The sequence below is a fragment of the Colobus angolensis genome, unplaced genomic scaffold (assembly GCF_000951035.1).
Source record: "Colobus angolensis palliatus isolate OR3802 unplaced genomic scaffold, Cang.pa_1.0 Scaffold313, whole genome shotgun sequence".
NCBI classification, from domain to species: Eukaryota; Metazoa; Chordata; class Mammalia; order Primates; family Cercopithecidae; genus Colobus; species Colobus angolensis.
This window is the reverse complement of record NW_012116411.1, coordinates 3,572,030-3,599,605: the sequence shown is the minus strand read 5'-3', so window position 1 is coordinate 3,599,605 and position 27,576 is coordinate 3,572,030. Positions and strand designations below refer to the sequence as shown.

The 27,576-nt window shown below is 37.5% G+C and overlaps 1 pseudogene; it reads left to right on the top strand.

Annotated features, from left to right (window-relative positions):
* LOC105518161 lies at positions 1–27,008 on the top strand (annotated as a pseudogene).
* Positions 27,009–27,576: the final 568 nt, after the last annotated feature.

Genomic DNA, 27,576 nt, shown 5'->3' with positions numbered 1-27,576 from the left:
ATGTTTGGGATGGAAGAAAAAGAGACTGACCTTGCTAACTCCCACGTAGAAGAAGGTGGATGGATTGGTCCAGGAAGATGGATCCTGTATCCTGCTTTCTGGGGGAAGCCTGGAGTTCAGAGAGGAAATAGGTGTGGTAAGTTTAGAGAGAATGGGTCTTAGCCAGTTTGGTGGAGATTTTGATGTCTCATATGACACAGAAAGGTTAGAATATATTATGTGTCCATAAAACAAAAGGAAATAGAGGAGAAAGCCATCCAACTTGAAGTGGGCAGGCAGAGAGAAGCTGGTGATATTTCTTTTAGTGACGATCTCTGCAGATTGATAACAGAGAACCAAAAGGGGTCACAGTATTCTCAGAGGAAAACTGCATAGAAATATGATATTGAACATCAGATGGGAGCCCAACCCCTTATGTCAAAATGGCATGGCACTGTATAAATCACCGAGATTTTAAACACACTCTTGGGCAAGGGGAGGGAACCCTAAATTTTTATTTTTATAGACTTAGAGGGTACAAGTGCCATTTTATTACATAGCTATATGTGTAATGATGAAGTCTGGGATTTTAGTGCAACCATGACCTGAATAATACAAATTTTACTAATTAAGTAATTTCTCATTCCTCAGCCCCCCCACCTTTCCACACTTCTATTTTACATGTATTATTTCATATGTTCATATGTAGAAATTATTTAGCTCCCACTTATACGTGAGAACATGGGGCATTTAACTTTGTTTCTGAGTTGTTTCACTTAAGATAATGGCCTCCAGTTCCATCCATGTTGCTTCAAAAGACATAAGCTCATTCTTTTGTTGTGGCTGCATAGTATTCCATTGTATGTGTGTGTGTGTATATAAAGAAAATGTGTGTGTACATATGTGTGTGTGTATAAAGAAAATGTGTGTGTACATATGTGTGTGTATAAAGAAAATGTGTGTGTACATATGTGTGTGTGTATATATGTATATATGTGTGTGTGTATATATATGTGTGTGTATATATGTACATACACACACACACACACACACCACATTTTCTTTATACAATCATCTGTTGATGGATACTTAGGTTGATTCCATATCTTTGCTATCATGAATAGTGCTGTGATAGACATATGGGTGCAAGTATTTTTTGATATGATGATTTCTTTTCCTTTGTGTATATACCCAAGTGTGGGATTATTGCTGGATGGAGTGGTAGATCTATTTTTATTTTTAAGAAATCTTCATACTGTGTTTCCATAGAAGCTGTACTAATTTACATTCCCACTAGCAGTGTGTAAGCATTCCCTTTTCCCGGCATCCTCACCAACATCTGTCATTTTTTCATGTTTTTCATAATAGCCATTCTGACTACTATAAGATGGTATCTCATTGTGGTTCTAACCTGCATTTCTCTGAGGATTACTGACACTGAGCATTTTTTTCATGTTTTTTGGCCATTTGTATGTCTTTTGCAAAATATCTGTTCATGTCCTTTGCTCACTTTTTAATGGGGTTATTTTGTTGTGGTTGTTGTTTACATTCCTTATAGATTCCAGATATTAGTCATTTTTCAAATGTATAGTTTGCAAATATTTTCTCCCATTCTTCAGGGTGTCTGTTCACTCTGTTGATGATTTCTTTTGTTGCATAGAAGGTTTTTAGTTTAATTAAGTCCCATTTGTCTATTTTTGTATTTGTTGCATTTGATTTTAGCAACGAATTATTTGACATTGTTCAGAAGAGTTTTTCCTAAATTTTCTTCTGGTATTTTTATAGTGTCAGGTCTATAAGTCTTTAATCTATCTTGGTTAATTTATGTATATGGTGAGAGATAGGAGTCCAGTTTCATTCTTCAACATATGGCTAGCCAGTTTTCCCAGCGCTATTTATTAAATAGGGTACCCTTTTCCCAGTGTATGTTTTTGTCAACTTTGTCAAAAGATCTATAGTTGACTATAGTTATGTGCCTTTATTTCCGGGTTCTCTATTCTGCTCCATTGATCTAGGTGTCTACTTTTATACTAGCATCAGCTGTTTTGGTTACGTTACCCTTGCAGTATAATTTGAAGTCAGGTAATGTGATGCCTCCAGATTTGTTCTTTTTGCTTAGGATTGCTTTGGCTATTTGGGCTCTTTTTGGTTCCACATGAATTTAATTTTTTTTTAATTCCTGAAAAATGATGTTGGTATTTTGGTGGGATTGCATCAAATCTGTATATTGCTTCAGGCAGTATGGTCATTTAACTATATTGATTCTTATGATCTGTAAGCATGGGATGCTTTTTCATTTGTTTGTGTCATCTATAATTTCTTTCATCAGTGTTTTGTAGTTTTCCTTATAGAGATTTTTCACCCCCTCGGTTAAGTATATTCCTAGGTATTTTTTTTTTGGTAGCGATTGTAAATGAGATTGAGTTCTTCATTTGGTTTTCAGCTTGAACTTCATTGATGTATATAAATGCTACTGACTTTTGTGTAACAATTTTGTATCTTCAGACTTTACTGAATTCATTTATGAAGTCTAGGAGTCTTTTGGAGGTGTCCCTAGGGTTTTCTAGGTATATCTTCCAAAAATAAAAGACAGAGGAATTTATTGGCTGCCACATTTTCCAGATAACAGGAAAAAAAAGAAAAAAAAATCTTTCTGATTTTTATTCCATTGTGCTAAAAGCTTCAGAAGAGCTGTGTACTGGTATTTTAACTTGTTTATATAAAATATCACCTTGTAAATTCTGGATAGCTAGTCTCACCCTATTAATACTTTCCTTTATAAATCTTTACAAATATTTCACTGGAAAATATTTTAGTTAAATGCATTTTTAATTCTGTAATGCTAAGTGCTTCTTATGCACAAGCACTCTGTCTTGTGCTTTCTTTGTAGCAATAACTAAAACAGTCTTTTTCCTCAAGGAGCTCTAGGCCTAGTGGGAAAACAAATGAGTATACAGATAATTACAATTCTGTGATATAAGTATTGTGATGAAGACTTGTATTAGTCTGTTCTCACACTGATAATAAAGACATACACAAGACTGGGTAATTTATAAGGAAAAAGAGGTTTAATGGACTCACAATTCCACATGGCTGGGGAGGCCTCAACAATCATGGTGGAAGATGAAGGAAGAGCAAAGGGACTTCTTACATGCCAGTGGGCAAGAGAGGACTTGTGCAGGGAAACTCCCCTTTACAAAACCAGCAGCTCTCATGAGAGTTATTCACTATCAGGAGAACAGCACTGAAAGACCTGCCCCTGTGATCCAATTACCTCCCAACTGGTCCCTCCCACAATACATGGGAATTATGGAAGCTACAACTCAAGATGAGATATGGAAGCTACAATTCAAGATGAGAACACAGCCAAACCATGTCACTTGGCATCTACACACATCGAGTATGAAATGGTTAAACAGGAAAATCTCAGACCATTACTGATGGTGAGGATGAGACATAGGAGGCAGGCCACAGGAAGAGTCATGCTTAGCATCCTGTGGCACCCATTTGTAGCTCTGAGGTCCTATCAGAGAGCTACTCTTTTGTCTAAAGAGTGGCACTTTCCTGCCCTCTCCCATCCCGATAGTGAGGGTACAGATGTGCCCAATAGTGAGAGTGTAGATGAGGGTATAGTCTTTCTAGGGGCAGAATTCAGGACCCTGAAGGCCCAGCTCAGGAGAAGAAAGGCAGAGTCACAGACTAAGAGGAGGCAGGCAGAGTGAGAGGTGCCATTACCAGAATCAGACTAAGTTACTACGAATTTATACAGAGCAGGGGAACCTACTGGGAAGTTACCTTGTGCTTTGTTTCCACTGCTGTGGTCCTATCAGCAAGAATTTAAAGGCATGTGGATTCCCCCCTTGAGAGTTCAATGAAGGCATAGTATGCCTAAAACCCTAGCTTTCATTTCTTCTAGAAAAGGCAAAAAAGTTTCTGTTAGTCTTGGATCCTGAGACATCAAGATATTTCTAATGAGAATCAGGGGCTCTTATAGGGAAACGAGAGGTAAGAACAAATTCCTGGTGTGTCAGATCAGTGGTACCATCTGGCCACCAGGAACAACATCAGGTAATGATAGGCTGAGAGGCACAACCCCTACGCCCAGCTCAGGGTCACACAGGTGTCTTTTCAGACTTAATAAACCCCCAAAGAGAAGAGAGGGAGAGATGGGGGAGAGAGTCCCTAGGCAAGTTTCCATGAATTTTGACTGGTGGCACTCTGAGTTGGATCTTAATTGAGGGTTCTCAGTCTTGACACTATTGATATTTTGGGTCATATAATTTTTTACTGTGCGGGTTGCTCTGTGTACTGTAGGATGGTTAGCTGCATCTTTAGCCTCTACCTGTGAGATGCCAATAGCACCTTCAGTGTGACAAAGTGGTCTCCAGACATGGCCAAATGTTTTCTGGGGTTCCCCAATTGAGAACCACTGTTGTAAAACAAATGTGAGAAAATGACAAGACATTATCTGAACCTGAGTCTTGTTGAACAGGCCAGATCCATTACACCTGGGTAACAAGTATGTACTTCAGGCATTTTGTAGACTTATTGGCAAAAACAAACTTCTTGAGCAGTGATAGAAGTTGGAACACAGCATTAAGGGCTCCCAAACAAGAAGAGGCATCCCATGTAGGCAGGGTAAGATTCACAGATAGGAATCAACAACACTTATACAGTGAAAGAAGGTGAACTCAACCAGGACAGAGCTATAGCCTTGAGCCATGCCTGGTGAATGCCTTTTACCAGGTCCCTAGTGAAGAAGAGCTGGACATTTGTATCAGCTCCCAAATGAATACTCTTTATAATTTTTGTGTATAACTTTGTGATCCAGGCATCGAAAAATCATTTTTACATGTAAGTTACCCATAAACCATGTGTGTAGAGTTTTCGTTTCAGAATACCTGGAATTATTAAGAAAACCTTCTGTTGTCCTAATAGAACCCATGATAAAAGAGTACTTTGGGCCAGGCACAGTGGCTCAGCTTGTAATCCCAGCACTTTGGGAGGCCAAGGTGGGCGGATCACCTGAGGTTGGGAGTTCGAGACCAGCCTGACCAACATGGAGAAACCCCATCTCTACTAAAAATACAAAATTAGCTGGGCGTGGTGGCGCATGCCTGTAAACCCAGCTACTGGGGAGGCTGAGACAGGAGAATCACATGAACCCGGAAGGCAAAGGTTGCGGTGAGCCGAGACGGTGTGCCATTACACTCCAGCCTGGGCAACAAGAGTGAAACTGTCTGAAAAAAAAAAAAAAAAAGAGTACTTTGACTACTGTTTTGAATCCTGGGTGAGCTCTAATTGAATATCAGAGTAAAATATCTTGTGCTTGGGCTTCCTGGAGCAAAACCAGGTAAGCAGTAACTCCCCTCTTAGAGAATGTTGCTTCTACTTTGCTTTTCTCTGAGTTAGGAAGCAAGGAAAAGGATTCCACACATCCGTCCCCTTATCCAGACACTTCTCTGGTTTCCCTTTTGGGACTATTTCCCTGTTTCACACTGCCCTTGGCATTTATTAGAGAATCTCAATGGATCCCAAAGAGAGAGGGATTCACAGGGTTACTGGGGCATCCTGTTCTCCAGTTCCGTCTCTCTCTCTCCTCCAGTTCTCTCAAGGTATTCTTACCAAGATCCATTCTCCCAAACCCATCTGTTTTCATTCAGGATTGCAGCTATTTCTACTGTCATTTCTTCCTCCTGAGTTATTATCACTGAACTTTAGGATGGGATTAAACTTTAGAAACTATCCAGTGCACTCTCTTTCACCCCTACCACGTATGTGTAACTGGGGATCAGAGAGGGCAAACGACTTACCTAAAAACACCTAGCTTAGAAGAGAATATAGGACACAAAAGAGGACTGAGAATGAAACATCTGGAACACCAACATTTCAAAGATAAGAAGGCAAGACAAGTTGAGAAGGAGAGTCAGATGTGTTCAAGGAAAACCAGGCTCGAGAAGTGATGGAGAAGCCATGGGAAGAGAGAGGGTCAGGAAGAAGGGAATAGCTAAGAATCTAGTGCCGTTACAGGGGAAAGCATCCCTTGAACAGGATGTCAGGACCCTGATGTCCTGTCGGGGGAAAGGCAACCTGCAGGAGTTAAAGAGGGTCAGAAGGAAACTCAGGACTTTGGTGATGAAGAAGCCTTATCTTGGAAAGAAGGAAGGATTTCATTCTCCCCTCACCTGTCAGAGAATGTTCCTGAATACCTGGAGAATTCAGTGAGATTTCCAGCAATGTAGATAGCAGGACAAGCTGACTAGTGATGCTGTGAAAAGCTATCCTTGATTGTAAAGCTTCTCTTGGAACTTTAGAATTTCTGTGGGGTAAAAGAGGGAACTGGGGAGGGCAGAGGGGCAAAGCAGAAAGAATTAATTTGATTAATTCTATGCCATCTCTTTTGGTGGAGTAGAATGGACTATCAGCTCTGTTAGGGAAATATGTGCTTTTGTAATGGAGTTTAACATTGTTTTTCTCAAATTTCTGCATCTTTTATTTGAGTAATTGATGAAACAGACTACCTCCTAGTTACATGTTGCAGGGTTATTTTTCTGCCTGGGGGTGTTTTTATTCTCTTGAGAGAAGGATGCTATTTCTGTAAATCTCAAACATTACATGCATCAGAGAACTCAAAGAAAAAGCGTTTATTCTCTTGAGACAAACACAAATAGGTCCAGTTTCTTCTACCTTTTGTTTAAAGCCACCTCATAAAGTGCTATCACAAACAAGCTCCCCAAATGAATTGTTTAGTGCTACAGTTTGTTGGTATGCAAATATACATGCACATATTGCATCTGTGTTCCATATCTAGTTATACTATGCTCTCTAAGAGTGACAGATTTTAGAAGACTGATAGATTTTATTCAATGGATAATAATAAATACAGGCAAATAAGAAACTCATGTTAAAAGGTAAATAAATGATTAATAGAAAAATTGTACAATTTTCTACTGAGAGATTGAAGTGTAGGTTTTTGGTAACAGAATGTTAATTTCCTACTCACTCTTATTTTCTCTTTTTAAATCAGATGGTAGTTTCCCAAGTTCAGGTTATAAAGGCATAACACAACTTGCATTTTTTTCTTGGTGTGCTAAATGGTAAACTTCACATTGCCAGAGTGGTATCTTTGATAATTTTCTTTTGGGAGAGAATTCTCAACCATTACATGTAAACTGTATACTACATTCTCTTACACAAGGGACTTAGGTCACTCAATTATATTTTAATACTTTTTATTAATTCTACCTCCCAAATGAGCTTTATTTTTTCCAACATATTTTCTACTTAGTAGTCCTTTTGAAATTTCTTCAGCTGAAAGTTAGGATTCCATCAATAGCCACATAGTGGCAGAGGTGGTGGCTGGGCGGGTTGAGGAGTGAGCCTGGAAGAAGTTATTGGCCTATATGACCCAAATTGATCACACAACTTCAAAATGAAGAAGCTATTTTAATTTTGCACATTGTTTTAAATATTCAGAATGGAACCTCATATGGCTCGAGAAAATGTACTTTTAATTCCAGACGTTGTCTTATTTTCCCTGCTGCTTCTACACTCCCTAGCAGAGTATCTGGCAGACAGTAGGCATTTGCTAACTATTTCTTGATTAAATAGATGAAGGCTAATTCTGCTACCTTGAAGAAACAAATAATTCCAAAAAAACAAACATATTTGATTTAGTCTAGTCTAATTTTGTCAGTTTTGTCCAAATTCCAAAGCAAAGTATTCCGTTATTTGGTCAGATAAAAATAGGAACAGCAAGGCATTGAAAGCTAGTAGTTATAATGTGGATGTGTGCAAGATTTGGCAGCAATATCTGTCACTGTGTTGATGAGCAGGGTGGATCCAGCTGATGATGTCTAGAATACAGGGTGCCAAAGTGAGTCATGTTATTATTCCTGAGGATTACAAGAGTCTTACGGTGTTAAAGGTTTAGGTGTACACAGTTAAGCTACAGCTGAGTGAAGCAGAAGATGCAACAGTGGAAGAATGACTGCATGTATGAGTAGATGACCTGGGTTTTTTTCTTGATCATAGCATTTATCATGTTATATTGCAAACATCTTTTACTGACTTGGGGGATTTTAAAGAAAAAGTTATTTTAAAAATCTCTAACATGTAGCTTAGTATTTGGCACAAAGCAAAGCCTCTAATAAAACATGTATTGAATTGCTAGATGGATCTAGAAAAGTTTTATGAAATGAGATTCAAGTTTTATTTTGATGACTAGGGTGAGAATTGAGGCTGAAAAGGCATTCCAGAATGATAAACTAGATGTGCCAAGAGGCAGGAAAGGTCAGTATATTATGGAACAAAGAGCTTAAGTTTAACATGCAGTCAGTTATAAGTAACAGTTTAAGACAAGTAGATTGGGCACAAATTGTGGCATGCTCTGATAACCACATTGAAGAGTTTGGACAATATCCTATGCATTAGGAGACTGTGAAGGTGAAGTGGTATTTTCCTCTATGTGTCAGTAGTGCATCTCTAATAGCACTGTGCTATGGCATTGAAGACTAGGAGCCTTTGGATCACTAATTTTTGATCCTATTTCAATTTCTAAATTTTTGGTATTATCTCCTCTGCCATAGGAGGGAACTAAAGCAGAGTTTAATGTTTCACAATCATAAAACCTTTATAGGTTACAATTCTCCATGTTGGAAGGGATCTTTTGCAAATACAAAATTATAATCACCTGAATTGTAACAGTTATGGGGATCTATATAGCATTATAGAATTAGGAGTATGTATCATTGGCATGACCATTAAAATAAATAAAACTCTGAAATCAATTCACATGTGTCAGTTATCTATCATGCTTTCAGTCATTCTCAAAGCAGTAGTATTATGGGTAAAAGGAAGATCTGCTGTTTCAGTGAACTCATTTGTGCTCCTTATTTCAGGAGAAATATAATAAGCCAATAACAACAAAAGTATAACTACAAAGGATTGTCCACCTGCATTATCAAATAAATACCTCAATTATCTGCATTATTTGTCAGTGGATGTTCAAAATGGCCTTACAAATAATTAGCATTATTTCATGGTATGAAAAACTCCTGCCCAGCACAAAAATTTGCAGGTTAAATTTTGATTCAACATCTAGTTCAAATGCCTGTTTCGAAGCAGCCACTGCACTATGTATGCCAAAACAGATTCTATAATACTCCACTTGTTACAGGGCTAGCTTGGATATGCAGCCAACTGGGGAGTTCTTCTGCTTGTCAAGCCCAGCTCAGCAGCAGCTCTGGGTTTGTTTGGAGATTCTCGAAGCCTCTTGAAAGCTGTAACTAAAGTAAGGTCAGTAATGGAACTGAGGCAATGTAGCTGATTGCATTGCATCAGTGCCCCTTGGGCTATGAGAAACCTGTGTGACTTTACAAGTTTCAAATGATAATGAATGTGGCTGTTGAAGAGTCTGTCTAGTTTAGTCATCATTTTATCCTCAGATCTAACATAGCTGCCTAGCTTATAGTTGTTGCATATATTTATAATATATATTTGTTGAATAAATGAATTCAGAACTAAGCAAATTGGTGGTAAGAAATGTGCAGAAAAGAAGGGAAAAAAGCTTATCCTCTGCACAAATAAGTTTTTTGTGTGAAATACTGCGTGAAGTTAACAAGTTTCTTTTTCACACTGGAGCATCTCAAAATTTTAGTATGACTGCGATTCCTCAGGAGAAGGATTTAATAAAGCAGTTTCCTAAGCTTTTATTGAATGTAAAACACTTTATACTCAAAGTACTGATTAGCATCTTTCTGCAGTACTTGGGCTAACGCAATTAAAGATCAGTATGGCATAATGTGCCTAAAAAGTACTCAAGTTAAATTTTGTTTGCTACTTTTAGGGGCATGCTGTGTGTGTATCATTGCACACTGGGCCTCCGTGACAATAGAGCACATAAAGTTCTTGAAATATTTGGGTGTATCTATAATATAAGTGATCTATTCTGATAATGATTGGAGTAATGAATTATTCTGTAAGCTCTTAGGTAAGATAAATCCTGATCTTTAATCTGTCAAACAGTTGCAAAACCAAATTATATAATACTGAAGAATATATAAATAAGCACAACAGGGTCAGGGGTTCTGTTGTGCATCCATATCCAAAATACTAGGGGAGCTTGTGAATTGCTAAATAAAGATTACTGAGTTCTATACCCCTTCCAGAATTTTTGGAGACAGGCTGAGGGAGGCCTACAGATCTGCATTTAAAAACCATTCCAAATAATTCTTCAGCAAGGAGGTCAAAGGGGTACAGTTTGAGTAACACTTATTTAAACAATAGCACAATATATCATTGTACTGATCAAATATATCCAGTTTTGCTAATGTAGAGTTACCCTCTTCCTTTTTTTGCGCCAGTTCTTACCTTTTAAACATACGACACACATATCTCCTCTGGCTTTGGATGAGATTATAGCATCCTGGGATTATGAGACAGAGATATATATCTTTAGTGGACATTAGTAGCCATTGCAGAAAATGGGTAAAGAAGGTATAATTCAGAATTTGCTTTGGGATCCCATTTTACTAGTTATACTTATTTGTAAGATTTTACTGTGTCAACAAGGATTGATATTGTAGCTTGAGTTGGAACCTGCAAGAATGGTAAGGAGGGGAGAGAAGCCATCTAAGCAAGGAGGAATGGGACAAATCCCCCCCACATCTGTCAAGTTGACAAATGGTCGGAATGGATGATAGAATGGTTAGGTATGATGACTAGTGACATGGGCTCTGGATTCAAGGTATTTTAACTCTGCTGGTTAATAGCTGTGGGGCCTACTAAACTTCTCTGGGCCATAGCTGTTTCTTTTCATTTTTAAAATGAAGATAAGAGCATTGTATATCCCGTAGGGTTATTTTTGAGGTTTAAATGAGATAGTTTCCTTAAAGTGTATAGCCCAGTTCCTGGTATATAGTAAACATTTAATATCAGCAATTATTAAGTGGCAGTGGCCTCCAGTTCCTCCATTATAGTATTTGCCATCTTGATTCAATCCAGACAATATTGCAGATACTGTCATTAAAAATGAAATGGGCCAGGCGTTGTGGCTCACATCTGTAATCCCAACACTTTGGAAGGCCGAGGCGGCAGGCAGATTGCTTGAGGTCAGGAGTTTGAGACAAGCCTGGCCAACATGGTGAAACACCGTCTCTACCAAAAATACAAAAAAAAAAAAAAAAAAATAGCTGGGCGAGGTGACACACCTATAGTCCTAGCTACTCAGGAGGCTGAGGAATGCAAATTGCTTGAACTTTGGAGGTGGACGAGGCTGCAGTGAGCTGAGATCGCACCACTGCACTCCAGCCTGGGCAACAGAGTGAGACTCTGTCTCAAAAATAAATAAATATGGCGGTATAGTATTCCATAGCATATATGTGACACATTTTCTTTATCCAGTCTATCACTGATGGGCATTTGGGTTGGTTCCAAGTCTTTGCTGTTGTGAACAGTGCCACAATAAACATATGTGTGCATGTGCCTTTATCGTAGAATGATTTATAATCCTTTGGGTATATACTCAGTAATGGGATTGCTGGGGCAAATGGTATTTCTCATTCTAGATCCTTGAGGAATCACCACACTGTCTTCCACAATGGTTGAACTATTTTACACTCCCACCAACAGGGTAAAAGTGTTCCTATTTCTCCACATCCTCTCTAGCGTCTGTTGTTTCCTGACTTTTTAATGATCACCATTCTAACTGGCGTGAGATGGTATCTCATTGTGGTTTTGATTTGCATTTCTCTAATAACCAGTGATGATGACCTTTTTTTCATATGTTTGTTGGCTGTATAAATGTCTCATTCTGAGGTATCTCAAAAGACATACCCTTCACCCACCTTTTGATGGGGTTGTTTGTTTTTTTCTTGTAAATCTGTTTAAGTTCTTTGTAGATTCTGGATATTAGCCCTTTGTCAGATGGATAGACTGCAAAAATTTACTCCCATTTTGTAGGTTGCCTGTAAATCTGTTTAAGTTCTTTGTAGATTCTGGATATTAGCCCTTTGTCAGATGGATAGACTGCAAAAATTTTCTCCCAAAGGATGAGTTCTTGTCCTTTGCAGGGACATGGATGACGCTGGAAACCATCCTTCTCAGCAAACTAATACACGAACAGAAAACCAAACACCACATGTTCTCACTCATAAATGGGAGTTGAGCAATGAGAACACATGGACACAGGGAGGGGAACATCACACACCAGGGCCTGTAGGGGTTGGGGGGCTAAGGGAGGGATAGCATTAAGAGAAATACCTAATGTAGATGACGGGTTGATGGGTGCAGCAAACCACCATGGCACATGTAACAAACCTGCATGTTCTGCATATGTACCCCAGAACTTAAAGTATAATAAAAAAATTATATGTTAAATATAAAAGATGAAAATATATATACATATTAACCCATATATAAAACACAAAAATCTCTAGTCAAAAGAAAAATCAATCAATCAATAATTAATTAATAAATAAATAAAGATAAAACTATATAGTCTTACATGGAACTTTGGAACTCAACAACTTGGGATCAAATATTGGCTGTGTTCTTCACATTTACAAACTGTGTGAACTCAAGCAAGTTATTAACCCATATGAACCTGTTTCTTCACCTGTAAGTAGGGATAAAGTACCTAAGGATAAAAGATGGCTATCATCAGTGTCATAATTTGCAGTTGCTGAAGCACTTGGCAATTTAATGTCCTTGTGGGATCAATTTAGGTGTTCCTGCATCTTTCTAAACTTTATTACATTAACTTGAGTTCATTGAAAGATTCCATTACTTCTCAGCAGGAGCAAGAGAGTGCCAGGCTCAGGGCCAGCTGGAGTTCCAGGATCCACCCAAGTCAGGAATGAGTGAGAATAGCAGGTAGCTCTGAGGTGTTGGGTGAAGAGGGGCCAGAATCTAAGTCTTCAGCAAGGATGAGCTCAGGTATCCAGAGATGCTTCAAAGTGTCATGACCAAGGGGAGACTGAAGAGAGAAATGCATTCAGGAAAAGGTTTGGAAACCAGAAATACACAAGGTCAACTGAGTGTCTCAGAGGCCGTGCCTGGAAATGTTCTCCCAGGCAGTTCTCCAGGATGGGAGGAGCCTTGCAGAAAATTGCTAGCAGAAGCAGAAGCCCTTGGTTGGTTAAAAAGAAAAGAAAAAAGGAAAAAAAAAAAAAAGAAAAGGCCGGGCGCGGTGGCTCACGCCTGTAATCCCAGCACTTTGGGAGGCCGAAGCGGGCAGATCACAAGGTCAGGAGTTCAAGACCAGGCTGACTAACGTGTTGAAATCCCGAATCTACTACAAATACAATAATTAGCCAGGTGTGGTGGCACACGCCTGTAATCCAGCTATTCAGGAGGCCGAGACAGGAGAATCGCTTGAACCCGGGAGTGGGAGGTTGCAGTGAGCTGAGATTGTGCCACTGCACTCCAGCCTGGGCAACAGAGTCAGACTCTGTCTCAAAAAAAAAAAAAAAAAACTGTTAAGGGAAGTGTGGACAATACCTAGAAATGTAAAATGTATAAGTATTGTTCTTACTTTACATTTTATATATGAACTCATTGAGGTCAGATTCTATGCCTAATCCAGTTTTGAATCTGTGAATCTCAGAGAGTAAATGTTTATTTAATGTCATTTGATTCCAAGAGATCAACTTTTTAATCATCTTTGTGTTTCCCATTCCCTTCTGCTTCTAGGAAAATTTTCAAATATTTAGGGCTCTTTAAGGTCAATTATAAGTTTCACCTAATAGGTTTTTCATATTTTAACCAGTCCAATATTCTTTGTAATAGAAACTCAGATTTATTTTGTATTTCTAAAACAGTTATGGATCAGAATGTATCTTCTACTTAGTAATTGTATGTGTATTATATCGTAAGGGGAGATCTAGGCAGCATATTGGAAGCTTCAGTATTTCCTACATCTATTTTGTGTTACAAAAAATGATAAGGATCTGTGAAAATAAAAATAAAAATGAAGAGAGTAACTTTTACTTTTCCATTTCTATGTAAATTCTTTATCATTAGTTTGATAAGAATTTGAGAAGTTAAAACTCAGCTTAGGATTGCCATGACTATGTGAAAGGATTTCTTGTAAGTTAAATTGATGTGGTATTTAGAAAGATGTATTTGTGATATCATTGATGGAAAATGAGAAAATTTGTAATGAGAAAATTTGTATGACTTAGAAAAGGAAATTAGGAAATATTTCTACAAATCTCATCATTGTCTCTTAATTTTTAAATAAGGTAATTACAGAATAATTTAGAAACTTTTACATAAAATGTTAAAGAACTGTATTATGTTACAATATTCTCTTCAAACATCAACATACTTCAAAACCTGTAATTTCTTTAATGAGAGAAGATTTCCTTTTCATTCTGTTAGTTGGAAGGAACACTTGGATGCAGAGGTTTAACTCTTGATAAACAGGACAAATTATATACTTGAGGACAGAGTGTATAATTAGGAAACTAAATTAAAGAAGCCATCTGCTTCTTTATACTGAAAGTGGAGTGTACGGGGTCCTCTGGATTGCAACTAAAGACTAAATGTGTAAGTGGCTTTATGCTCTACCTTTAGAATGGACAGAACTGTTATTGTGACAGTTGTCAGAATAGAGTTAAGTGACCGGTTAAAGTCACAATATTAAATTTGGATTTAGGAGAGGTTTCATCATTCTTTTACTCATCTTACATTTTTCACTTGTCTCTATTTTAGAGTAACATCAAAACCATTATTCATACATTCACTGAAAATAGAATCTGTTTTAGAATCTTCATTTGTTGTGTAGTCTATGTCAGAGGAATTAATGCTGTTTTTTACAGAATTGGTATAATAATTTGCCCTCCGCTCCCTCAAATTTAGTTCTGTTTTTCCTTGTTGACTGTAATAATTAAAAATAATGAAAATTATCATTTGTTACATATTTACTCTGTTCCAGGCATGATAGGACATACATATTTTCTTCACTATGAAAATACCCCTCTCACGGTCATTCTAAATGTAATTATCAACTACACTTTGACTGCAAAGAGACTTAGTGGTTGTTTCTGATTCAAGAATTTTATGTATTTTCAATGTCTTTCTCCCCCTTATGACTACTGTGTTTTATATACATATGTATGTATTTATTTTTAATTGACAAGTAAAATTATATGTATTTATGGTGTATAACATGATGTTTTGTTATATGTATACATTGTGGAATGGCTAAATCAAGCTATTAAACATATCCATTATCTGAATTATTTATTTTTTATGGTAAGAACACCTTGAATCGACTCTTCTAGCAATTTTCAAATATATTGTTATTAACTTTAGTCACCATTTGTACACTAGAACCCTTGAAATAATTCCTCGTATGTAATTGAAAATTGTAGTCTTTTGACCAGCATCTCTCGTAACCACCATTTTCTTCTCTATTTCTATGAGTTTGAGTTTTTTATACTCTACATATGAGATCATACAATGATTGCTGCATTTTGGTGGTGATTGCAGAAGAGTCCTGATAATGCTGTAGTTAATTCTAAGAGCCTTTGGTAGTACTTGTCACCTAAAGTTTTTCTTCTATAAATTTTCTCAAGGGGCAGAATATCTGGAGATTGTTCGATTTTGGCTTTTACTGTTTTTTTATCCTTATAATATTGTTGGTATAACTTCATGTTTCTTATTTAAAATAATTGAAAGAAAAAAATCAACAATTTCAGAATGCTGAAACTTCTTTGTTCCTACAAGCACATTATTTTATCTTTACATAATGTCAACTCTTCATGTGTGTTTGTTAAATAAGAATATTAATAGTTCTAGGTAAATGTAAAACCATTTGAACTTCTAAAGCATGCTTGAATTTAAAGTTTGCATTACATGTTTTGTGAGGGAGTTATAGTTGGTGGATATTATTTATTTATTTTTATTATACTTTAAGTTCTGGGATACGTGTACAGAATGTGCAGGTTTATTACAAAGGTATACACATGCCATGGTGGTGTGCTGCACCCATCAACCGGTCATCTACACTAGGTGTTTCTCCTAATGCTATCCCTCCCTAGCCCCCCACCTCCTGACAGACCCTGGTGTGTGATGTTCCCCTCCCTGTGTCCATGCGTTCTCATTGTTCAACTCCCACTTATGAGTGAGAACATGTGGTGTTTAGTTTTCTGTTTGTGTGTTAGTTTACTGAGAAGGATGGTTTCCAGCGTCATCCATGTCCTTGCAAAGGACATGAACTCATCCTTTTTTTATGGCTGGATAGTATACTAATAAAAATGTTATATTTTGTGTCATGGTTTCTGCTGTCATAAGAGTGGTGGCTGAGTACCGGGCTCCTGACCTTCAACTGCTTTTCTTCTACCACTCCAAAAGTCTTAGCATTTGATATTTACAAAATGTTCTAAAGTCACAAAATGCCATATAATAACTAAGACTCTCTGAAGAGATACTTTATAAATGAAGGAGGAGAGAGCTGCATTACCCGAGAGCCTTGATGTCTTCAGAATCAGATATAGTAGGCATTGCACCAGGCAGAGTGGTTTCTCCAACTCAGTACACTGGCAGAGGGAGCAGGGGAGCATTGGCTTCTGTAAAGTTATCTTCAGACACAGGAAAAATAAATGATGGCAGGATATTGGATAACTTAAGATACCAGAAGCACAACTATCAAGAAAGAGACAAGTGTATTTGACTAAAGTGAAATCGTATATAAAAAAATAAGCAAAATGAAAGGTCAAATCACCACTGGAAGAACACTATCATGCCTATAACTGACAAATAATTAGTAACCAGAATATATAAAAAGTTTTACATATTTAAAAGGGAGATAACATAACCCAGTAGAAAAATATGTAAAGGATATATGCAGGAACTGTACAAATGAGACCCAAATGGTCAAAAACTATATGAAACTACAAATAACATTTTAGCTATTGAAGAAGATAAATTAAAATGGGTTAACATTTTATGCCCATATGCCTGGCCAAAAAAAAAGATGAAATCAATTATTGATGAACATATGGGGAAGCAGGAACTCCCACATGTGGTTGGTGGGAGTATAAATTGCTTCACTAACTTTGCAGAGTAATTTAGCAATGTCTAGAAAGTTGATGTATCTACCTGGGGATTAGCAATTCTCTGTCTAGGTATATACAGAGATAAACTTTGGCATATGTGCAAAGAGACATGTACAAGGATGTCTTTCAGCGATCATTTTAATAATGAAAAACTGTTAAGTAATTTAAACTCTGCACTAATAAAATGATAGATATATTATGATATATTAATAGAGTAACATATCCATCAAAATGAATTTATATACATCAATATGGATAAAAATGAAACATGCTTTATTAAAAAGGAACTTATGGATATAGTCATACAGAAAGACATGATTCATGTACATTTTATAGTTGCCCTCAAAGACTATGTACTGTTGAAGAGATATACACCTACTATAAAAGTACAAAAACATGAATGGGAAGGCTACCCAGCAACTTCATGAGGGTTGTTATCACTGATGAGGCAGGGAATTTGGTTGGCTATGTGTTGATTTTGAATGTAATATTTTATTTTTTATACAAAGATCTGAAGCAAAAATGGCAAAATCTTAATACCTGATTAACCTGGGTGCAGGGGTCTATAGGTAATTGTTATCTATGCACAGGTAACTGGTATCTATGTACTCTGGGTAGAAATTTTTGTGTTGAAGTAGTTTTAAATTAAAACTAAAAAAGACAAATATTGTGATAAACATCCCCATATCCCAGCTTTTGTGCTCACTATTAATTACTACCTCTGAATAAATCCTTACTGTATAATTTTTAGTTTAAAGCATGAACACATTTTTCTTTTAATTCATTTTTAAACACAAGTTATTCATTTTTACTATGGAAAAACTAGAATGTAGAATTAAGGAAAAAATACAGCCATAATTCTGTAATCCAGGGACTATCACTTTTAAGATCTTGTTGGGTATAATTCCAAACATACCACATATTTAGGGGTCTCTCTCTCTCGCTCTCTCTCTGTCTCTCTCTCTCTATATATAGCCATTACTTTTACTTTATACCAACCTAATACATGATTCCAAACTCAAAAGATTAAAAAATGTATAAAGTAAGTCCTCACTTGACATTGTTGATAGGTTCTTGGAAATTGTAACTTTAAGCAAAATGCTTTGCAAGAGAACTCTGGGGTGGTTAACTGGTGCTTACTCTGGGAAGAATGTGAGTACTGTAAATCCTATAAACCTATTTAACCTCACACACTCCCAAATGCCAATTTCTACAATCTTCCAACATTTTCTGTGGAAATGGGGGAGTAGAGGTGATAAGACTTTGAACAAGAACAGCAGACATGAAGTATCATTCTTTAAGAAATGGCCCTTGAGATTTTTTAAAAAATCCAAGTCACAAATTTTTCTGGCTCATTTTCTTTCCAGGGCACAGAGAGGGTGTAGTGGTGGTGTCGCTGCTGGTGGGAGTCACTGGGGAGGGGTGCAAATGGAATGCAGACTTGTTAGAAAAACAACTCTAGGACCCTGTTGCTAATTGGGCACTATGAGCAGTGATTAGACCCAGAGCCTGTGGCATCCGAAAGGACTGTAAGCATGGAAACACAAACACTTGAAAATAAAAAGAAAGAGAAGTAAGCTAGCAATAGCAACTATTAATTAGAAACTGCAACTATTAATGTTAAAAAAGAAAACCTTACACATCATTTCAGAATATACAATAAATCAATTGTGTCTTGGTAATGGAACCAAGTAGCTTGTGGACAAAAATATGGGACTTTTTGTATATAGAAAGTCCTCCCTTAACATTGTAGATGGTTCGTGGAAACTGTGACTTTAAGCAAAATGATGCACAACAGGTTCTCGAATATTGTCATTTTGTTTAACTTATTTCAATACAACATTGATGAGAAAAAAAATGGTTTCATTTTTTGTTATTTTACTTAAAGTCACAATTTCCAAGAACCTGTCAACAATGTCAAGTGACGACTTTATACATTTTTGAATCTTTTGAGTTTGGAAACATGTGTTGGGTTGGTGCAAAAGAAAAAGTAATGGCGAAAACTGCGGTTACTTTTGCACCAACCTAATAAATATATATATATTTAAAATTACAATAAAAATTAAGAAAAACTTTAAAAAATCTTTTCTGCCAGTTATTTTACTACCCTCACTCAAAATTAATGTGTGATGTGATATAGGGTGGGGTCTCCAAAAGTGATTGTCAATTTCAGAATAAAAGTTTTGAAACAGTGCTGTTATGATCTCTACTCTATTTTTGAGGTAAGTCCCACACAAATTTGATGCAATAAATCAAAAAGACACAATAACTTAAAAAGAAATTTAAATAACTTTAAAAAGAAGGAAAGTTGGGAAAGATTGTCTAAGAGTTCTCCCCTATGATAACACTGGGCATAGACTTTCTAACAACTGAGCTTTTAGCCAACCTTTTAAATGGGTCATTCCTATGCTATTATTGTTACACTGTTCTTGCTCATGGAAAAAGATATAAATTCTCCAATTCATTTTGTAAGATAACTCTGACACAAAAACCTGATGAAGACAGCATAAGAAAAGAAAAATACCTGCCAATTTCCCCTTTTCTTTGAACAGTGGAATTTTTTTCATAGCTCCCTTGTGCTAATATATTCTTACCCCAATTGGGGATGGAACTCAGGTGGTTCCATTAGAGAGCCTGTGTGTTCCTGTGTAAATTTTTTATGGATGGAAATTTAGGTACGGATAGGAAAAAAGAACAAAGAGGAGGGAAAAAGTAGATTATCAGCTCTAGACAAAGATTGGACTTTCTTTTATTTATTTATTTATTTATTTTTTTGAGACGGAGTCTCGCTCTGTCGCCCAGGCTGGGGTGCAGTGGCCGGATCTCAGCTCACTGCAAGCTCTGCCTCCTGGGTTCCCGCCATTCTCCTGCCTCAGCCTCCCGAGCAGCTGGGACTATAGGTACCCGCCACCTCGCCTGGCTGATTTTTTGTATTTTTTAGTAGAGACGGGGTTTCACCGTGTTAGCCAGGATGGTCTCGATCTCCTGACCTCGTGATCCGCCGGCCTCGGCCTCCCAGAGTGCTGGGATTACAGGCTTGAGCCACCACGCCCGGAGGACTTTCTTTTATTTACTACTGTTATAAAGTAGAACCCCATGGAAGTCTTCTCTGCAACACACACATGCACACATACCATACTACACGCAAAACCCACATCTCTATTTTTTTACACATTTTCACCCAGCACAAATCTCTATAGTGGTCTTCAGTATTGTGCGCCTTGCTGCTGGTCCACAAAATGTTTCACGTGTACATTTCCCACCAGCAACACAGACAACTCTTGTTGTCAAGCTCTTACCCTTCAAGCTGGGGCTTTCTCCTGTTCGCTTTGCAGGTGTGCTATTCTTTCTCAGTAATTCATCTCAGATCGGTCTTTAATGGGTTCCATTAATCTGGTCCATTTTGTCTATTCTGTCAGGAACCCATTGCTGATTTCTAATGTGTAGACTCTACTTATACACTTTGTTGGACATTTTATTGGGAATTTTGGGGTAAGGACAGCCCTTGCCACCATTTTGTCTGAAAGTACCTTTACAGTATTTAATTAAATAATATACCTCCACTTTTGGCTCTCAAGTTCTTTGTGTAAGAGTCCCTCTCTTTATGAAATGAGAAAATAGAGGCACTTTTTTATGTTTGCGTAGTACTTTTCATTGTGAAAGCAATTTCTGGGTTTTACTTAGAGTGGAATTTCCTTCCTATAGAATTGGAGATAAAGAAAAATATATTTCCTCTATTTCTCCCTCATGTGCCTTCTGTTATGCTCTTAATGCTTATTTTTGTCTTTCTTTTGCATTCCATTCAGAATAATTAACTGTCACCATATAATTCTTCTTGCTCCTTTATAAAGAATTAGCAATGGCTCCCATGCATTTTTAAAATTCTATTTCTTATCTTTTATACCATATTACTCTCTCATAACCAATTCTAGCTGCAAGTCTATTATGAATTATTTTATGGCCAATTTATTCTTTTCTTTCCAAAGTCTAAGTATGATTTTTTTTTCTGTTAAAGCTTTGTGACTAGTGTTCCAATTTATAATTTTCCCAAGAATTCCTTTAATGTCCAAAGCATCTGATAAAATACATGTGGGATCACAAGCTTCTATTCGCTCCAGTACACTTTCAATTATAGATAGTGGAGTGCTTAGACCTTCTGAGCTCCCAGAACACATATAATCTCCCATAACTACTGCAAATTTCCATCTGCTTCTATCATCACTCAAACTGGTGTTCTCAGGTGGATCAATGTGTGAGATAGTCCATGTGGGATTTTAAACTCTGTGTGTTTAGAATTACAGATTGATGCCTGCCATCACTGCCCCTCGAACACATTCACAAAGAATTAAAGATCTAGTAGCCTGGTTTATTTTCCTTTCCACCCCAACACAACTACTGGAGAGGAAACGTCACTGTGAAGTAGAAATGTTAAAAACCCAGTGAACAGATCTCGATCTGAATACAACTTTATTATTTATCTGGCTTTGGACAAGCTGTTTCTGAGTCTCAGTAAAATGGGATTGACGTTAGAAGCTACTGTACTCCAGAATCAGGACTATTCTGAGGATTGACAAGGTAATAAAGGAGCTAATACATTCTGAAATAGAGTGAAGTGTTACATGCTCTGACTGGTGTCGAAGTCTACATAGCCAAGATCTATAGGCCCAGATTTTAAAGGATGAAATGAGGGCTGCCATCTCTCCATCCCCCACCAACTTCCCACTCCCATCAATCCTTGTCACTTTCCCCTGTCAGCAATTTTCTGGCTCATGCTTTAAGATTGGTCTCTCGCAAAGCAGAAAACACTATAATGTGCCTAGACTGAGGCAAGGGATGGTCTCACCCTCAGTACTACTCTGCTTTGACCATGTTAATTTTAGAATTGAGGAGTCCAATAGGCAATTAAATAAAGAAAGAAGGAGATAAGTCAGCTTAAAAATTAACCATGAGGACTTGAACCAAGGAAATACTCCCAAATAGAGAATAAGGCTTTTTGCACTAGTATGCTTATCACAGTATTCTTTACAAAAGGACAATGACAAAAATTTAGAGACCACCCAATATATCCAGCAATAGAGGATTAATAAGTACACTGAAAAATTCACTCGATAAGGTATTATACAATTTTAATGGTTATATTTATGAATATTTTATGATAATTCAAGATAATTTTAATGCTTAATTAAAAACAACATAGAAAACTGAATGTATAATTTGATCTCAGTAATGTAAAAAAAAAATAGTTCAGATGAAATGCACCAACGTGGTAACAGTGATTATCTTTGGGTTGTGAGTTTAAGATGATTTTGATTTTTTGAATAATTTTCTACAATCTTAGATTTCCAGTAATGGGCATATTTTGTAGGCAAAAAGGGTGACTTTTGACCAACGATGGGCTGAGGTTTTATGAGAGTCTTTACAATGTGTGATTTTTTGGGAGAGTTCACTGGGACCCTGGGTTAGCCTGCACCCTGATAGCACTTCAGTGTTATCAGAGGAACACTTTCCTAGCTGAGAATCAGAGCAAATGAAGGTGGCGAGTCTTGAGAGACATTTTATTGTGGCTAAGGGGAAACCCAGTAAATCACCCATCTCCGCAGCAGAAATCACCTTTCCAATGATGGTAGAGTATATACTTGTCAGCCTGGACAGGGATGAGTAAAACGCTGCCAACTTCTGGCTCTTCATATTTCCCTCCTCTTCACGTGTAATCAATTAGATATCCACTTACCAAATAGTATCACAATCTAGATCTGCTTCCCCAAGTTCATCCAAGTCACATCTGTTTCTCTCACAAGCATTCTTCTGGTTCACATCCACTGTATATGCGTCATAGTCACTGTGTGTGATTTTTATTTCTAAATTCTTGGAAAACACTTTAATATCATCCTAATGTACTGACAATGTTATGCATTTATTTTCACAACTAGAAAGTACTTTTTGAAAAGGCACAGAGACTCTTATTTTTTAAACACATCCATGGATGCACCCAGCTGGGGGTTTTTGAAGTCATCTTCCTAGGAGGCAATCCTATCGCCAATGCTGAAAACAATTTTTGAATTTGTTACTCGAGTTTGATCCCCTGCCTTGCTGTCTGGATTCAAATAATTTTTGGCTGTTTCCAAAATAGAAATGGACCCTCAGAGGGCATAGGAGCCATTCTGAAAAATCTGCAGCAGGACCTGGAGGCAAGATCCATAGAAGAAGAGATATAGAGATTACTTATGTTGAGTTGATACTGTTTGCCTGAAGCAAGCGTTCACTTGGAAAAGTAAACCAATGAGGATCCACGAGCCCAGGTTTATCAGCTGGAAACACGGGCACATCTCATCATCACTCAGAAATTGGTATAACCCAGCTTTAGGAGAAACTAGACTGAATCCTGGGCTGACTTCTAGTACACAGCAAATAAAACTTCTTTAAGACCTGTTAGAAGGTCTTTACAGCTTTCAACCTCATAATTTCAAGAAACTCAAATAGGAAGAAGGCTAGGATTTGATGGGCACCTACCTTATGCCAGGCGAGATATAAAAGGATATATATTTATTAAAAATACATTATTTAATTTTCACAGCAACCGTTAACAAGTATTAATATCCTTATTTTACAGAAGATGAACTCGAAGTTCAGAGAGAGAAATAGTTTACACAAGGTTACTCTAAGTGAATGGTCGCACAAGAATTTGAACCCAGTTTTCCATAGCCTAAGCTTGCTCCACTGCTCCATAAAGTAGAATTCTCACAAGGGTCAGCCTTGTATTTTGGGAGTGAGTTTTATATTTTCAATTTGGGTCATCTGGAAACTAGTGCATCACACAAAGGAAATGTTTTCAGAGTAAAATTTGGTCCCCTGAATATGTGGGAAGTTGCAGGCCTGCAGCACCCTGGGGAGATAGCCAAGTGTTAATAAGGTGGCTTTTAATGAGGTGCTCAGGAAAGGAAGGGCATACTCTTGCTATGCACGAATTTCTGCTTCACACTTTAAGAAGAGTGCAATTAAGCAACAGCAAGAATAGTAGTTTACTTTTATTGAGAGTTTTCTCTGTGCCAGGCCCTGTGCTTAGAACTTTACAGGCAATGGTGGTTAAGTGTAGGAATTCCTTGCCTAGAAATATGCCTTCCCAAGGGATGAATTAGTAAATGTTTCTCTTGAGGGGTGGACTAAGGTATATTAATTTTGGAAAATAGCACTACATAGTGAATATATGCATATATATATTTGACATAATATATTTATATATAATTGGAGACTAGGAGGCTTATACATTTCTCAAGAAAGTGCTAAGGAATCATGAACAGCTTGCCCAGGAACATTTGACTACTCTTCTCAGCCAGTTATTCTCTGAGGAGTGAATAAAAGATGTTGGAAAGAGAGTGTAAATTATACAGATTCAATCCATTTGTAGCAGTAAACATAATCGCTCTGGCAATATTATGTGCAAATTCCATGAAAATGTAAATTATTATGAATTAGAAATCAATGAAGAATTAGGCTAAGAAGCTTCCTTTTTTTTTTTTTGGGTTATTTTCCTTTTGAGATAAGGATAGTGTTTCCTCAAAGTATCATGTCTCACCTCCATTCCTTGTTTGTATTTGCAGCATATAGCGTTAATAAATACCCACTTGTACATGGGGACTGTATAAACAAGATATGACTCCTTCTCAGACCAGTATTCATGGCTTCTCACTTTTCTGTCATTCTAGATTTAACAGTGAAGAATCTCCTCAAATTTCAACAAGTGACTTTACCCTCATAGTTTCCTTATGTTTTCCAGAGTATGATTCCTTGACACAGACTACAGCCTTTTGTATTCTCTATGGACCTGTTGCTGCATTCTTTCCTTGGGTAAATATCTTCTTAATCATCCTCTGGGTTTGGTCTAAGCAGGGAGACCAAATTAGACCCCAGGAGTGTGAAACTGGCATATTCACAATTCTTGTTTCTTACTATGAGTCCCTTAAGTCACTCCTTTAGAGTCTGGATGTAAGTAAATCTATAATCCTAGGTAAACCATACTAGTGAGAGAAGAGCTACTTGTCAAGAAATGGGGGCATATTCATTTTAATTATAATGTACAATTATTTTCTTAATTACTTTTTTAATAACTTCAATGACACTGTATTTATGTTAATAGCTCTGTAGATTTTTAAAAATAATTTCAACTTTTATTTTAGATTTGGGAGGTACATGTATAAGTTTGCTACATGGGCATATTGCATGATGCTGAGGTTTGGGGTACACATGATCCTGTCACCCAGGTAGTGAGCACAGTACCCAATAGATAGTTTTTCAGCCCTTGCCCCTCTTTCCTCCTTCCATCCTCTAGAAATCCTCAGTGTGTATTGTTCCCATCTTTATGTGTATGTGTACCCAATGTTTAGCTCCCACTTACAAGTGAGAACAAATGGCATTTGGTTTTCTGTTTCTCTGTTAATTTGTTTAGGGTAATGGCCTCCAGCTACGTCCATGTTGCTGCAAAAGACATTATTTTGTTCTTTTTATGGCTGTGTAGTATTCTATGGTATATGTGTACCACGTTATCCTTTTCCAGTCCACTGTTGATGGGTACCCAGGTTAATTTCACATCTTTGCTATTGTGAATAGTGCCATGATGAACATACGAGTATGTGTATCCTTTTGATAGAACAATTTATTTTCCTTTCAGTATATACCTAGTAATGAAATTGCTAGGTTAAATGGTAGTGCTGTTTTAAGTTCTTTGAGAAATCTCTAAACTTTGAGAATCTCCAATTTCCATGTGGCTGAACTGATTTATATTCCCACCAACAGTTTGTAAGTCTTCACTTCTCTCCACAGCCTTGCTAGCATATGTTATTTTTTGATTTGTTAAAAGCAGCCATTCTGGCTCTCTGCTCCTCCCATTCAACAGACAGCTACATCTTCTTGTGTAGTGCCAGCCACATCCCTGAGATGCTGTGGAGAAAGTGAAGAGTGGAGTAAATGAGTTTGGCTGTATTAGACACCAGGTCACCAGGGCTGCTTTTAACTCTTGCAAAGTAGATTTAGACTTTGTCATGATCAATGACTACTTCCTTGACCTCAATCACATGGTACCTACATGTTCTAATATGATCCCACCCATGACAAGTTCCACAGCACCATCAAGGCTGAGAAGGTGAAGCTTGTCATCAATGGAAATCCCATTTTCATTTTCCAGTGGTATTTGCATTTCAATACCAAAAGCAAATTGGGTGATGCCAACAGTGATTATGTTGTAGAGTCTACCATTATCTTCACTGCCATGGAGAAGGTTGGAGCTCACTTAGAGGGGAGAATCAAAACAGTCATCATCTCTGGCCCTTCTGCTGATGCCCCCATGTTTGTGATAGGCATAAACCATAAGAAATACAAAAACAGCCTCAAGATTTTCAGCAATGCCTCCTTTACTACCAAGTGCTTAGCTTCCCTGGCCAGGGTCATCCATGACAACTTTGGCATTATGGACAGACTCATGACCACAGTCCATGGCCTTCACTGCCACACCGCCACACCCAGAAGACTGTGGATGGACCCTCTGGGAAACTGTGGTGGGACTGCCTTGGGGGTCTCCAGAACATCATCCCTGCATCTAGTGGCCCTTCCAAGGCTGTGTGCAAGGTCATCCCTGAGCAGAATGGGAAACTCACTGGCATGGCCTTCCATGTCGCCATCACCAATGTGTCAGTCATGGATCTGACTTGCTGTCTGGAGAAAGCTTTCAAATATGATTACATCAAGAAGGTGAAGCAGGCATCAGAGGGCACCCTCAAGAGCATCCTGGGCTACACTTAGCACCAGGTTGTCTTCTCCAACTTTAACAATGACACCCACTCTTCCATCTTACATGCTGGGGCCAGCATCACCTTTGACAACCACTATGCCAAACTCATTTCCTGGTATGATCAGGATTTTGGCTATAGCAACAGGGTGGTGAACCTCATGGTCTACATGACCTCCAAGGAATAAGAACCTCCAGGCCACCAGCCCCAGCAAGATCTCCAGAGGAAGAGAGATGCCCTCAGTCCTGCACCACACTGAGAATCTCCCTTGCCACAGTTTACATGTTATGCCTTCTAAAAAGAGAGGGGACTAGGGAATCATACTTTGTTGTGTACCATCAATGAAGTCCCCTGTTCTGAAAAAAATAGCCATTTTGACTTGTGTGAGATTGGTTTTGATTTGTATTTCTCTGATTAGTGATATTGAGCATTTTTTCCTGTTTGTTGACCACTTATGTATCTTCTTTTGAAAAGTGCCTATTCATGTCCTTTGCCCACTTTTTAATGGGATTATTTGTTTTTTTCTTGTTGAATTGTTTGAGTTCCTCATAGACTCTGGAAATTAGACTTTTGTTGGGTGTATAGTTTGTGAATATTTTCTTCCTTTCTGTAGATTGTGTGTTTACTCTTTTTTAAAAATATCGTTTCTTTTGCTGTGCAGAAGCTCTTTAGTTTAATTAGGTCCTACTTGTCAATTTTGTTTTTGTTGCAATTGCTTTTGAGGACTCAGTCACAAATTCTTCCTCTAGGCCAAT